This window comes from Mytilus galloprovincialis, chromosome 1, assembly GCF_965363235.1.
Source record: "Mytilus galloprovincialis chromosome 1, xbMytGall1.hap1.1, whole genome shotgun sequence".
In the NCBI taxonomy this organism is placed as follows: Eukaryota; Metazoa; Mollusca; class Bivalvia; order Mytilida; family Mytilidae; genus Mytilus; species Mytilus galloprovincialis.
The window spans coordinates 104,838,889-104,854,414 of record NC_134838.1 but is presented as its reverse complement, the minus strand read 5'-3'; the positions used below and the strand labels follow the sequence as shown (position 1 = coordinate 104,854,414).

The 15,526-nt window shown below is 33.6% G+C and overlaps 1 protein-coding gene across 3 annotated transcripts in view; it reads right to left on the bottom strand.

Moving 5' to 3' along the window:
* LOC143048522 (glucose dehydrogenase [FAD, quinone]-like) overlaps positions 1 to 15,526 on the bottom strand; it is a 38,405-nt gene that overhangs the window by 22,176 nt on the left and 703 nt on the right. Inside the window, exon 2 of one of the 3 annotated variants that reach the window (XM_076222223.1) lies at positions 10,498 to 10,532. The exons of 1 other annotated variant lie outside the window; for it this stretch is intronic. The gene's annotated coding sequence lies outside the window, so the exon portion shown is untranslated. Of the gene's footprint in view, positions 1 to 10,497; positions 10,587 to 15,526 lie in introns of those variants that run through there. One more of the 3 variants, XM_076222242.1, reaches the window with a different exon arrangement.

Here is a 15,526-nt window from a genome sequence, read left to right as displayed (position 1 = left end):
TATTCCACAGTTTAAGTCTTAAAAATGTGCTGTGAAACCACTGTCCCAGGTTAGGGCACAGGCGCTTGGGGCAATGCCCCCTTTTGTATGTTTAAGATTTTTTAGTAAATTTTCTTTATATATATATGTAATTTCTAGGACAAAATATATTGTAAGTTTAGTAGTCCCAGATATTTCAGAACAATTTCGCTTTTTTAAACACAAACACTTGGATATAAAAGTCATTGTTTGCATTGAATATTCAAATTTTAATGTTTATACAGGGATGGAAATTCGCAAGGGGCCATAAGCCCATGGCCCCTAAAATTTGAGCTGGACTATTATTGTATTCAACCCTTTTGCCTGATCATTTGACATGTATGATATAACAGTTTGCCACCAAAAGTATTGGCTGGGCTCCCACTTAAACATTCAAGTTTCAATCTGTTTAACACTACTGCACATGTCTTACTTAGTTTTGAAAGCATATATACCAACTCTAATACAACCTGGTCCATAATTTACTAAAATATTAAATTAAAACTAATGACAAACACGATATTAATATCCTGTGCTTGTGGTGAGGTTGAGGGTTGAGCACTTACATTTTTATGACCTGTTTAAAGCCAGATAGGTGCCTGTAGTCCAGTGGTTGTCCATATATAGTTACATTCTTTCAAAAATGGTTTTCGTTGAAGGTTATTAGCTTAAAGGGATATTGTCTATCAGAATCGTATTTTTTAAACATTGAAATCAAAACTGATGGGTATTGACTTAGATAAGAGTATGATAATGTTTCCTAATCGAAAAAAGGAATAATATTGTGTAAAATCTGCGTTTTTGTCCGAAAAGATGGTGTTGTTATGCCAGTGTAATCTGATTAATTATGCACTGACCCAGATTCCGATGACGCTTCCGATAACTGCCGAATGTATTTAAAGACGCTGAGCAGGCGACTGTGCCTAATGGTATGGATACATTGTAGTAACATGTAGCACTTTATTCCAGTTTTCCCAATCTTAGATCATCTTTGAAACACAGGGAGGGGCTTGTTATTATTTGCTGGTTTTATTTGTATCCATACAAAAACCGAAAATAATTACAAGGGGTGGAACCTAATTTGCGACTTTGTTTCAAATCATTGTTTCAATAAGACTTTCACTTACTTTGTTCCCACTAGATAATTTCCTCTTCTCAGTGGCAGATCCAGAACTCTTCATAAAGGGGGGGGGGGGGGTCTCACTGACCTAAGGGGAGCCCTCTCCAGTCATGCTTCAGTGATTCCATATATAACCAACCAAATCCCCCCCTGATCCGCCTATGCTTCTATATGTACATGACATGTAAAACGAAGTGTATTTTTGGGGGGTTTCGTATGTATACTATATAGGTATTTATAGTAAACCCGGCAAATTGTAACAAACCCTAGTTGATTACACAGAACTGCTGAGTGGACAACTACCATCGATGATCAGAATCAAAGGTGTTAACTGAGTGATAAAAACAGACTCTTGCCGTAGGGCATGTAGCCTGTCGGCAAAATTCATAGAATTTCTTCTTTTTTCACTTCAAATATACTCCTTATAGTTACCAGAATAGAAATTTTGTGTTTGCGTCAGATGCACGTTTCGTCAAAGTAATTTTAAAACTTTAATTTGGCGAGAATCCTAGTTGAAGGAGATGAGGCGAGATGATTCTCATAATTTCCGCCATCGCCACTTTACCTGATTACTCCAAACCTTCCGCATAAAATTTTCGCTGGTCGTCGGTAGGTTATGCATCGCGAAAGGGACCATGCAAAGAATACCGAATGCTTGTTTTCTCATGGGGTCGAGGGGGCATCAACAGTTTTTTCTATGACGTTACATTTTGAGGGACCATGCATAAGTGACCCTTAGTGGTGGACTGATTAATAAAGATACTTGTATACAACTAGATATCACTGGAATCAGAAGGTTCTCTAGTTTATAATGAAATAAAAATAATGTGTACTTTTACTATGATATATTAAAAATATTCCATCCAATGAACATGGGGGAAAAAGGTCTAATTTGAACATAAAAAACTTGAAACCAGGTCATGTGCACACCCATGAAGACATGATCCATGCACATTTTACATAATCAAAACTGTATGAAATTTGTAGGTTTTTACCTGGCCTTTCAAAAAAATCTTGTTTCAGGGTACGGTTTACTGCTCCAAAAAGAGCTACAGTGGCTGCAAATAAGTTTTCAATTTTCACTGCCAAAAAAACAGGATGTTTACAGTGTTGTCTCCCCTCAAAACATGTAAAGTTAATAGAATTTTTAAAATTATTTCAATCATTGAACCTGTTTTAATTGAAAGCTTATTAACTAATTTTTACAATCAAATACAAAAAACATGATACTTTTTCACTAATTGAGTAAATAAACAGGGATTCCCTCCATGGTTATTTTTAGTCGGAGAATAACCCCTATTTTTTTTATACGAAACTGTTTATAGCACCCCGAACAATGTATGGCAGAGGTCATTTTAGTGCAGTATTGCGGAGCATGTATGGAACGGATATGAACTCTGCGCCGGAGAACAGCCTATTATTTATGCGCATTAGCTAACGCAACTGGATTGTGACATGAAATCTCTATGACGTTGTTTTCTTCTTGGCAAATAGAGGCAAATTGTATAACGTTCCATTTCGCGCATTTCACAGATACCAATATAAAATACGCGTCGAAATACGTTTTGTCAGAGACATATAATATTGTATTATATGTCTCTGGTTTTGTCAAGAAAACTGGGATTGGGCGCCGCAAATAGGTAGCGAAAATAACATAAAAATGAACACGAAAGATACTACCAACAATTGAGAAAAAACACGAAAATTACTCATAACCTTTTTAAAAGGTCGGTGACATATACTTTTTTGGGCTATATTTAAAATCTCTGGTAGATATATTTTAATACTGGAAAAAGTTTTTCTTTCTTTCATATTATTTTTGGCGGGAATAAAATAAATCAACTTTTCCAAGATCAAAACACATAGGAACATAAACTCTACAGGGGCGGATCCAGGAATTTGCAAAGGGGGGGGGGGGGCGAAGTTTTTCTAAATTCGCCGAGCGGAGCGAGCCGAAAATTTTTTTGGGACTTTTTTTTGCTAAAAAACATAAATTAAGTGTAAAATGCACTTTTTAAACGGTTCGTGACGTGGGCATGCATATCTTACAGTTGCTGTATAAGGGTTGGACATTTTTGATGTTGTATTCTCCCCATAAATTGTCTATCATAAAATGATATTATGGGTCAAAAGCTATGAACTGATATATTTGATGTGGGACTTTTCAGTGAAAAATAGACATGGAAAAATCTCGCTTGTTGTATGTTAAGTTAGCATAAACTCACAGATTTCTTGTTGTAAACAAGATACACGCCGCTATTCGATGAATTTTACAATACGAGCTACACGAGTTAAAAAAGACAAACAAGCAATATTTATACAAATGGTTGGTTGATGTTTTACCCAACAAAATTGAAAATTAACCAAAGGCTATGAATGAGTCTGAAATGACAACGAATTTATGAATGACGGTTGACAAATGGAGACATAAAGGCCACACCCAGCAGGTAGATTGCAGTCTGATCTTGATAAAAGTATTCAGTTCATGCAAACCCTCGTCCCCAAAAAAATACGTCCGTTTTTTATTCATTATGTTCATTTAATGCTATATTATTCTGTTGGAAATTTTCGTTTCTATTAGCCAAAAAGTGGACAAGATTATTTTTTTCGATCCAAATACGGCCAGAATTTTTAGTTTAAGGCAAAAAGTAGAGTAAGATTTGTTCTCTCAAATATCTCAGACTGCCTCCTCCAACAAATGGTTCGTACCTTGCACTTTAAATCTATCCAGAGCTTATACTGACTGGGGATAGTTATTCAGCTATGTAATTTTAAGATAGGCGCGGGCGTTTGGGGTTAAACATAATTTCGTAGGTAAATGATATTAATGTGGAACTTTTTTTTTCATGAGAGTATAACAGAGTATAACTTTCTGTTTGGTTGAATTGTGAAATAGAAGTAAATACGTTCTTGCTAACTCGTTTGTCGCTTTGAAGGTGTCATGATTTTTCATGCTCAGAATTGCAAATGTGTTCCTGTAATTTTAATTTCAAAATGACTGAGTGACGTTTTTTCGACAAACTAGTCAACTCAACCATACCGAATCACTCTACTGTGATGCGACTGTCATAAAAGACCCCGTTCACAGTTAGCATTTTTTTCAATCGATCTAATTTGAATCGATCTAATTAAAACCAGTTAGCGTGCACATTATCTTTAATCATAACGATCTCTATCGGTCTAAACCGATCCACTGCGTTCACATTAAGGTACAGTATTCGACAATCGATTGATACGATAACAATTGACTTTAAAACATCGATTGATACGATTGATCACGATTGATAATTAGTTTTCAATTCTATCAACTAACTAAAAAGTACAAACCATAGATCGTTACGATAGATTATATAATATCAACTCTATACGAAATACAAACACTCGATAGTAATGATCAATATGATTGATCACGATTGATTACCAAATATCAACTCAATCAACTTAATACGAAATACAAACACTTGATCGTAACGATCGATACAATTGATCACGATTGATTACCAAAAATCAACTCAATCAACTCAATACTAAATACAAACACTCGATCGTAACGATCGATACGATTGATCACGATTGATTACCAAAAATCAATTCAATCAACTCAATACGAAATACAAACACTCAATCGTAACAATCGATAAGATTGATTATCATATATCAACTCAACCAACTCAATACGAAATACAACGACTCGATCGTAACGATCGATACGATTGATCACGATTGATTACCAAAAATCAACTCAATCACCTCAATACGAAATACAAACACTCAATCGTAACGATCGATACGATTGATCACGATTGATTACCAAAAATCAACTCAATCAACTCAATACTGAATACAACGACTCGATCGCAACGATCGATACGATTGATCACGATTGATTACCAAAAATCAACTCATCAACTCAATACGAAATTACAAACACTTGATCGTAACGATCGATACTATTGATCACAAATTTCAACTCAATCAACTTAATAAGAAATGCAACAACTTAATTATTTCCAATGGAAGGCTCTGGTGAAGCGCAATCCAAAAAGACTTGTGCATTCGACAACATAGGTGGAAATAAGTAATATAAAACGGTTTTCATATAATTATAACTGCAAATAGTATACTATTATGTATTTTTTGCAAGGATTTGTTAGTTTTTATATATACATATAAATAAGAAGTTGTGGTATTAGTGCCATTGAGACAACTCTCCATCTAAATAACAATGTATATATATAAAGTTAACAATTACGGGTTAAAGTACGGACTTCAACACGCATTGGCTCACACCGGACTTCAACACACATTGACTCACACCGAACTGCAAGCTATCAAGGGCCCAAAATGACTAGTGAACAAGAATGTGTCCACAGTACACGGATGCCCAACTCACACTATCATTTTCTATGTTTAAAGGACTGTGAAATTGGAATAAATTCTCTAATTTGGCATTAAAATTAGAATGATCTTATCAAAGGGAACATGTATACTAAGTTTCAAGTTGATTGGACTTCTACTTTATCAAAAACTACCTTGACCAAAAACTTTAACCTGAAATTTGCACTATCATTTTCTATGTTCAGTGAACCGTAAAATTGGGGTCAAAACTCTAATTTGGCATTTAAATTAGAAAGATCATATCATAGGGCACATGTATACTAAGTTTCAAGTTGATTGGACTTCAACTTCATCAAAAACTACCTTGACCAAAAACTTTAACCTGAAATTTGCACTATCATTTTCTATGTTCAGTGAACCGTAAAATTGGGGTCAAAACTCTAATTTGGCATTTAAATTAGAAAGATCATATCATAGGGCACATGTATACTAAGTTTCAAGTTGATTGGACTTCAACTTCATCAAAAACTACCTTGACCAAAAACTTTAACCTGAAGCCAAAAACTTTAACCTGAAATTTGCACTATCATTTTTTATGTTCAGTGAACCGTAAAATTGGGGTCAAAACTCTAATTTGGCATTTAAATTAGAAAGATCATATCATAGGGCACATGTATACTAAGTTTCAAGTTGATTGGACTTCAACTTCATCAAAAACTACCTTGACCAAAAACTTTAACCTGAAGCCAAAAACTTTAACCTGAAATTTGCACTATCATTTTCTATGTTCAGTGAACCGTAAAATTGGGGTCAAAACTCTAATTTGGCATTTAAATTAGAAAGATCATATCATAGGGCACATGTATACTAAGTTTCAAGTTGATTGGACTTCAACTTCATCAAAAACTACCTTGACCAAAAACTTTAACCTGAAATTTGCACTATCATTTTCTATGTTCAGTGAACCGTAAAATTGGGGTCAAAACTCTAATTTGGCATTTAAATTAGAAAGATCATATCATAGGGCACATGTATACTAAGTTTCAAGTTGATTGGACTTCAACTTCATCAAAAACTACCTTGACCAAAAACTTTAACCTGAAGCCAAAAACTTTAACCTGAAATTTGCACTATCATTTTCTATCAGTGAACCGTAAAATTGGGGTCAAAACTCTAATTTGGCATTTAAATTAGAAAGATCATATCATAAGGAACATGTGTACTAAGTTTCAAGTTGATTGGACTTCAACTTCATCAAAAACTACCTTGACCAAAAACTTTAACCTGAAGCGGGACAGACGGACGAACGAACAGACGAACGAACGAACAGACGGACGAACGGACGCACAGACCAGAAAACATAATGCCCCTCTACTATCGTAGGTGGGGCATAAAAACAATTTAAACAGGAAAAGCAGCAGCCTAATTTGTATACAAAATGAGAAACGAGAAACACTTATGAACCTTACCATAACAGCAACGACAACTACTGTACAGCAGACTTCTGACCAAGGACATTTGCATAAAATTAAATGTAATTGTTTCAGGGTTTATACAGTTAATAGTGACTATATCAATTTCTAAAGCTTTATAAGTTACACAAAAAAAAGACAAAATGCGTCAAGTTATATTTTTATGCCCCACCTACGATAGTAGAGGGGCATTATGTTTTCTGGTCTGTGCGTCCGTTCGTCCGTCCGTCTGTTCGTTCGTTCGTTCGTTCGTCCGTCTGTCCCGCTTCAGGTTAAAGTTTTTGGTCGAGGTAGTTTTTGATGAAGTTGAAGTCCAATCGACTTCAAACTTGGTACACATGTTCCCTATGATATGATCTTTCAAATTTTAATGCCAAATAAGAGATTTTACCCCAATTTCACGGTCCACTGAACATAGAAAATGTTAGTGCAAATTTCAGGTTAAAGTTTTTGGCTTCAGGTTAAAGTTTTTGGTCAAGGTAGTTTTTGATGAAGTTGAAGTCCAATCAACTTGAAACTTAGTATACATGTGCCCTATGATATGATCTTTCTAATTTAAATGCCAAATTAGAGTTTTGACCCCAATTTTACGGTTCACTGAACATAGAAAATGATAGTGCAAATTTCAGGTTAAAGTTTTTGGCTTCAGGTTAAAGTTTTTGGTCAAGGTAGTTTTTGATGAAGTTGAAGTCCAATCAACTTGAAACTTAGTATACATGTGCCCTATGATATGATCTTTCTAATTTAAATGCCAAATTAGAGTTTTGACCCCAATTTTACGGTTCACTGAACATAGAAAATGATAGTGCAAATTTCAGGTTAAAGTTTTTGGTCAAGGTAGTTTTTGATAAAGTAGAAGTCCAATCAACTTGAAACTTAGTATACATGTTCCCTTTGATAAGATCATTCTAATTTTAATGCCAAATTAGAGAATTTATTCCAATTTCACAGTCCTTTAAACATAGAAAATGATAGTGCGAGTGGGGCATCCGTGTACTGTGGACACATTCTTGTTATGAAAGGATTGAAATGTAACAGCCATTTATATGTACATTTTGTAATACCAAGTAAATGTTGTACTATAGAGACCCATTGTATGCTGAAAATAATTAAAAAGTATCATGCGAAAGCACAACTTATTACTTCGTCAATGTCTTTTTAAATTGCCAAGTCCGCTGCCCGAGTGACGAAGGAGCGGAACATTTGTTGCCATTTTATATATACAATTACATACTATAATTCAAAATGTTTAACAGCTTGAGTTTACAACTAGTTAATTGGAAGATAATAATTAAATTTGCCTCGTTTACCTTCACAACCAAGTTTTTGAGGTTTATTTATAAGAATAGGTAATATTAAGTGTTAGACAAATTAGTTTTTTTTTATGTTTACTGAAGAATTAATTAATGCAGGCTGTTATATTCCATTTACATCTGCGTTAGGGTTAGTGTTAGGGATAGTGTTATGGTTATGGTAAGAGTTATGGTAAGAATTAGGGTTGAAACTGATACAGTTGATTGAGTTCATTAACTCTTTATTGATCGTCACGATTGAATATGATACGATCGTTACCCTTGAAAAACAAATGATAGAGTTGGTTGACTTGATGTACTTTTAATTCATCGTAATGATTGAACCAACACGATACGATTGTGACCTTGGAAATAAAAATGTTACAGTTGGTTGAGTTGATGAACTTTTAATCATAAAGGTTGAATACGATCGATACGATCTAGACCACTGAAAAACAAATGATAAAGTTGATTGAGTTGATAATCTTTTAAAAGATTGTTACGATTGAATACGATCGATGCGATCGTGACCATTGAAAAGGAAAGGATATAGTTGATTGAGTTGATTAAATGTTAATTGATCGTATTCGATTGAACACGATCGATACGATCGTGATCCTTGAAATAAAAAAAGATAGAGTTGATTGAGTTGATCAACTCTTAATCGATCCTAACGATTGAATACGATCGTGACACTCGAAATGCAAAAGATAGAGTTGTTTGAGTTGAATACGATCGATACGATCGTGACCCTTGAAATAAAAAAAAAGATAGAGTTGATTGAGTTGCTCAACTAATCGATCGTAACGATTGAACACGATCGATACGATCGTGACACTCGAAATGCAAAAGATACAGTTGTTTGAGTTGATCAACTCTTAATCGATCGTAACGATTGAACACGACCGATACGATCGTGACCCTTGTAATACAAAAGATAGAGTTGATCGAGTTTATCAACTCTTAAACGATCGTAACGATTGAACACGATCGATACGATACTGACCCTTGAAATACAAAAGAATGAGTTGACTGAGTTGATCAACTCTTAATCGATCGTAACGATTGAATACAATTAACTTTAAAAATAAAGGGTTGATTGAATAGATTCACTGAATTGACTACAAATTATAGTAATAAACCGACAACAATTGATTGATCCTACAGCAGAAGTCAATTGATTTGAGTTGACTATACAATAGATAGTAATTTTTTTAAACTGTCTATTCAATCGATTGTCGAATACTGTACCTGTGTCTAATCTGACACACACACTTGAAAAAAAAATGGACAAAGTTATTGTTTCTCCTGAATCAGAAGTTAACATTTTGGTACAGATGTTATTGCCGTTTTCTTTAATTTTGAAAAACATATCTGTAGTAACAAAGTTACAACATGACGAAATATTGCGGTTCCTGAAAAGAAAAAAAAATCATCATAAGAAAAGAAGACACAGATTTTGCAAATCTATGCGATGGCGAAGACAAAATGTTTTCAGTTTGTTTTAAATGTCTGTAAACAGAGAAATATGGGTTAAACCATGAACGTCTTAGATAGTTTTGGCGCTGTACATGCGCATACGTTATTTTCGATTTAATCGTACTAGTTTAAACCGATCTCTGCGTTCACATTTAAAGTAAGATCGGTTTACTTTAGATCGATTCAAACTAAACTACCTCTTTTGGTCTTTTAGTTTAGACCGATTGAAGATCGATTCAAAGCGTTCACATTGGCCCTTAAATCGATCTAAAGTGAACCGGTCTAGTTTAAATCGGTAAAAATGTCCTAGTGTGAACGGGTCTAAGTGAGAAGTTTATAAAACCAGGTTCAATCCATCATTTTCTACATTTGAAAATGACTGTACCAAGTCAGGAATATGGCAGCTGTTGTCCATTCGTTTGATGTGTTTTATCATTTGAATTTGCCATTTGATTATGGACTTTACGTTTTGAATTTTCCTCGGAGTTCCGTATTTTGTCATTTTACTTTTGACATAATCAGTAAATACTGGCGAAAAAAAAAAATCTTTATATGTAAAGAATTGTCTCATAAAAATTAAATACACGAGAAATGGCAAAGTTCACGAAGTCTAGTCTTATTAACCTTTTTACAAAAAAAAGTCCAAACAAAAGGGGGCGTACGCCCTCTACGCCTCCTCTGGATCCGCCACTGTACGCAGTTACTGACAGCTTGTTTAAAACCAATATATATAACAACTTATAAAAAAAAAATCAAGCATCTAAGACTAAATTCTTACCAAGATTTCTGTAAATCAGTGTTGATTGAGACCCACTGGAAAGAAATGCACCACTATTATTCTGTGTAACAGATTGTCATTGTTGCGTCAACCAGATTGATTTCTTGTTTTACTTCATTTGAATTTTAAAAGTAAGAAAAATTGATTTCTTGTCCAAAAATACCGTGTGTTGCACTTATAAACATTTTTCCTGTTTTTTAAAACATGCTAAATGTTTATAATTACATGATTGTGTAAATATACATTCAACAGAACATTAGATGAATTGCATTTATTTCAAACGTGCCAGAAAACATGCACATATTAGAATAAGCTGACAATAATTCAACTGAAACAGGGATGGGAATATACAAAGTACTGGAAAAAAAAAGTTAGAGTATCTATACTAATAAACGAGAAGACCTCATTTTGTGTGTCGCTTGTCTTCCTTCTACAATAAATTAATCATCATGCCTCTGTGTTTTATATAGGCTTATTTTTGTCCATCTGATGAGTTAAGCCTTTTTCAACTGATTTTTATAGTTCGTTCTTATGTTGTACTGTTATACCACTGTCCCATGTTAGGGGGAGGGTTGGGATCCCGCTAACATGTTTAACCCCGCCACATTATTTATGTATGTGCCTGTCCCAAGTCAGGAGCCTGTAATTCAGTGGTTGTCGTTTGTTTATGTGTTGCATATTTGTTTTTCGTTCATTTTTTTACATAAATAAGGCCGTTAGTTTTCTCGCTTGAATTGTTTTACGTTGTCTTATCGGGGCCTTTTATAGCTCACTATGCGGTATGGGCTTTGCTCATTGTTGAAGGCCGTACGGTGACCTATAATTGTTAATGTCTGTGTTATTTTGGTCTTTTGTGGAAAGTTGTCTCATTGGCAATTATACCACATCTTCTTTTTTATATTAGTCGCATTTGTCATCTTTTCCTATGATTATTCAGTTTGGCTTATTTTGGGAGGAAAACGAAAATAAAGGTGTCAGACCACCAATTAAAAATCCCTATCTGTTCAACCAAATCTTGCAATTTTCACAGCTATCTAAATATTTTACCTTAAGTTTAACTTCAAGGAAACCAAGTATATCCTGAATTGTACATGTATCACCTTTCTACATGCCAATTTTCAACCAATGTTTAAAGTCTTATATGAAATTTCTGATCTTAAAAACACAGGTACTACCAAACTACCGGTTTTCTGGAAATCTTAAATTAGTGTACTATGTAGCGCATTGATCCTGATTTTTTTTAACGCAAACTCATAGACAAGTGAATTTTGACTCAAAATGGTCTAAATATATTTCCTTTCACCAAAAGTTTCATTTCTGCATATTTGTTTTAAGTAAACAATGACATCAAAAGCACTGTTTTGTGTCAGAGTACAGGGGCGAATCCAGGATTTTGGAAAGGGTGGGCGAAGTAAATTGAATTTCGCAAAGCGGAGCGAGGCGAATTTTTTTTTGGACCTTTTTAGGCTAAAAAACATAAAATAAGTGTACAATGAACATTTTACACGGTTCCTGAAGTTGGGCATGCATATTTTATAGTTCAATGCTGTAAAGTGTAAGTGTCGGACATTTTTGATGCCGTATTTTCCCATTATAAAACGGTTGGGTAGATCAAATGCTATGTACTAATATAATAAATGTGGGAGTTGGCAGTAAAAAATGGACATGGAAATTTCTCGTTTGTTTATTTAGTAAAACCTCACAATTATTTGTTGAAAACAAGATAGACGCCGGGCTATCGATGAAATTTACAATAGACCGACACGAGATAAGAAACAAACAAACAATTTTTGTCCAAATGTTTGGTTGAAATGTTTCAGCCAACAAGGGAAGTGAGGGTTCCAAATTAACCAAAGTCTACGAATGAGTCTGAAAGGACAACGAATTTATGAATGACAGTCGACAAATGGAGACATAATGGCCACACCAAGCAGGCAGGTTGCAATCGGGCCTTGAAAAAAGTATTCAATATATCAGTTCGGCGAAACAAATATTCCGGTCAGATATGGGATTTACATGCAAACCCCGGCAACAAAAAATAACACCCGTTTATTATTCATCATGTTCATTTTATGCTATTATGTTTGAAATTTTTGTTTCTAATAGCAAATAAGTGGACAAAATTAATGTTTTCAATCCAGATACAGACGACCAGAATTTTTGATTGACAAAAATCAGGGTAAGATTTTTTCTCTCAAACTTCTCAGATCATTGCCCCTCAAATCAAACAGTCCATACTTTTAAAAGACATAAAATCTATCTACAGCTTACTGACTGGGGATCATTATTCAGCTTTGTTATCTATAGGCTGTGGCCTTTGGGATTAAACATGTTTTCGTAGCTATATAACATTGCTATGGAACTTTCACGAGAGTGTAATAGAGTATTATTTTCTGTTTGGTGGAATTATGAAATAGAAGTCACTCAGTACGTTCTTGCTCAATCCTTTGTTGCTTTGAAGGTGTCATGCATGTCACCTTCATCATAAGCAAGTGTTACTGTAATCTGAATTTCAAAATGACTGAATGACGGTTTTTTTTTTGACGCACTAGCGAATCACATGACGTTGACATAACCAATAATATATTACAGTATTACGAGCAATAATTATCGTTATAAGTTAAGACATGTTGCATAAAAACAAAATACACGGGAAATGGCAAATTTCACGAATTAATGATTAATAATTTTTACAAAAAAAAGTCCAAGCAAAAAGGGGGGGGGGGGGTACGCCCTCTACGCCCCCTCTGGATCCGCCATTGTTCTAGAATCTTTAGTTGATAGATTCTAATCTTTTGTTTAATGAAACTCTAGAATCTTGAATTGATAGATTCAAATCTTTTTAAGGAATGACTGTAATATTTTTTCTGTCTATGAAGAAATAACATAAAAAAAAATTGGTGCACACTGAATAACGCGCGTGGCGGGTTATTTCACAGTGTGCACCACATTTTTTTGTGTTATTTTGACTAGACAGAAAAAAATATTAGTCATTTCTTATAATTTATTATAAATTCCATTTTAAACCGTATAAAACCATGAAAAAACGTTGATGACGTCACGGTCACATGACTTAATTATGTCTATGGGCTGATAACAAAATAACGACAGCCAATCAGAAGACGCGTTACATTCAAAATTAAATTATAGTTTAATGTGAGAAAAAGAAATATGGTTGTAGGTTCGATATTAATGGGTTATTTGAAGTTTTAAATAACAACCAAAAAATGTTCATATTGGGGAATACTCGAATTTGAGGTTGCTATAGATAGTGACAACACGAATTCGGTGACTCCCAATTTGTTTCATCATATTTTGTTCCTAAAATCAGGAAATACCTTGACACAAAATTTTAAGAAAAAATCTCTGGTAGAATTAAATAGGCTGTTGGGTCTTTAAGTTTGACTTTAATTTCAGATTCAGATTCTTTATTTACACTCAGACACAAGGTTTGTGTAACATGAGGACATTACATATACATTGTTCACAATGACAGAGTAGTCAAGACTACAAAATACTACATTTTAAATTTAACATAATACATATTGATTTATTATATATAATGTTAAGTATGCATGTCTCTACCAAACATAACATGCGAAGCGTAACAGTTTGAGAAGTTGTTTTCAAAATGACTTATAATAGATAAGATAAGATAAGATAAGATAAGATAAATTTTATTTTCCAAATTAGGTCCCCAGGGGGGCATATACACATAACATATATATAATTGATACAACATACAGTATTTTACATAACATTGTAAAATAAACTATTGAAATAGTCATACAGGTATTTTTGTTAAATAAAAAAAGTATTTGAGAGTTGCTACTCTAGAGATGTGGCAAACCCCATTTATTTATTTACTTGATTTTATAATATTTTGCTGAAAATGTAAAAAATTAATATATGCATTTCAGACGGTGCATTTATTTGAATGATGCAATTTTAATGCATCTTACTATAAAAACTCTAAAGAACAGATAATTTGAATTTTAAAAACCTTGAAAACGTGTTTATCAATTTATGCAGGTACAAACAAAAACGTAAAACTTTTTCAGCAATTTATGTATTTGAAAGCAAAAAAAAAATGAAACCAAAGTAAAGTGTTATACATTGTAACTTCTTCACAAATTGAAATACTTTGAAACGACAATTAAACATCTTTCAATAAAATCTAGAGGGAATTGAACGAACTTTTTGAAAACCGACATTTATAGATTTGTAAATGTTTGATCTACTTTCAATTTATATATTACTTTTACCAGGCTTCAAATTTTGAAATAAATTGTATTTTAAATCTACCATGCAAACATATCTTACGACTTCTTTGGACTTCCATGATTAATGTTTAATATTGTTTCTGTTCTTCTGTTTACTTATATATGGACTCCTAAAAATACATCACATGTATTCACGTCTATCAATTTATATTAACTGACTGGACCTAACATAGACAAACAGAACAAATACAATTTTCTTTTCTAAATAAACAGACTGATCCACTTAAAACACTTGCATTCTTATGGAAACTAAACTAGTTTACACGTTTATGTAGTCAAAAGCGTTGAAAAGCATATATGTTGGGAAACAGTCATGTCTTGAGCTATTAAAAATTAGCAAAAGTCCGTTAATTTTGCAAGAATATTAACTGATAACGAATGCAGTTGGATTTTCTAATTTTACAAAAAAAAACTGTGATATTCTTTAAATAAATTTTTGCTCAGAGGATTGATTGATTGATTATTTGTTGGTTTTAAAACGCCACTTTCAGCACTATTGTGCTTTATCGGCAATTTTTACATTTTCCCTTTGATCTTACTGCCTAATATTTTCAAGATCATGGACAGGACTTGATACACGAAAATATTAGGCAATGACGTCATGTATAAGTGCAGCGACGTCGCGTGCTCAAATCCATCCGCGTCTATTTATCAATGAAATGCACGCTACGTCATTCATACAACCGAACGACTATCCCAACGTTTTGTACGCGTAAAAGTAGCACAATAGTGTTGTTGTCTGCTCT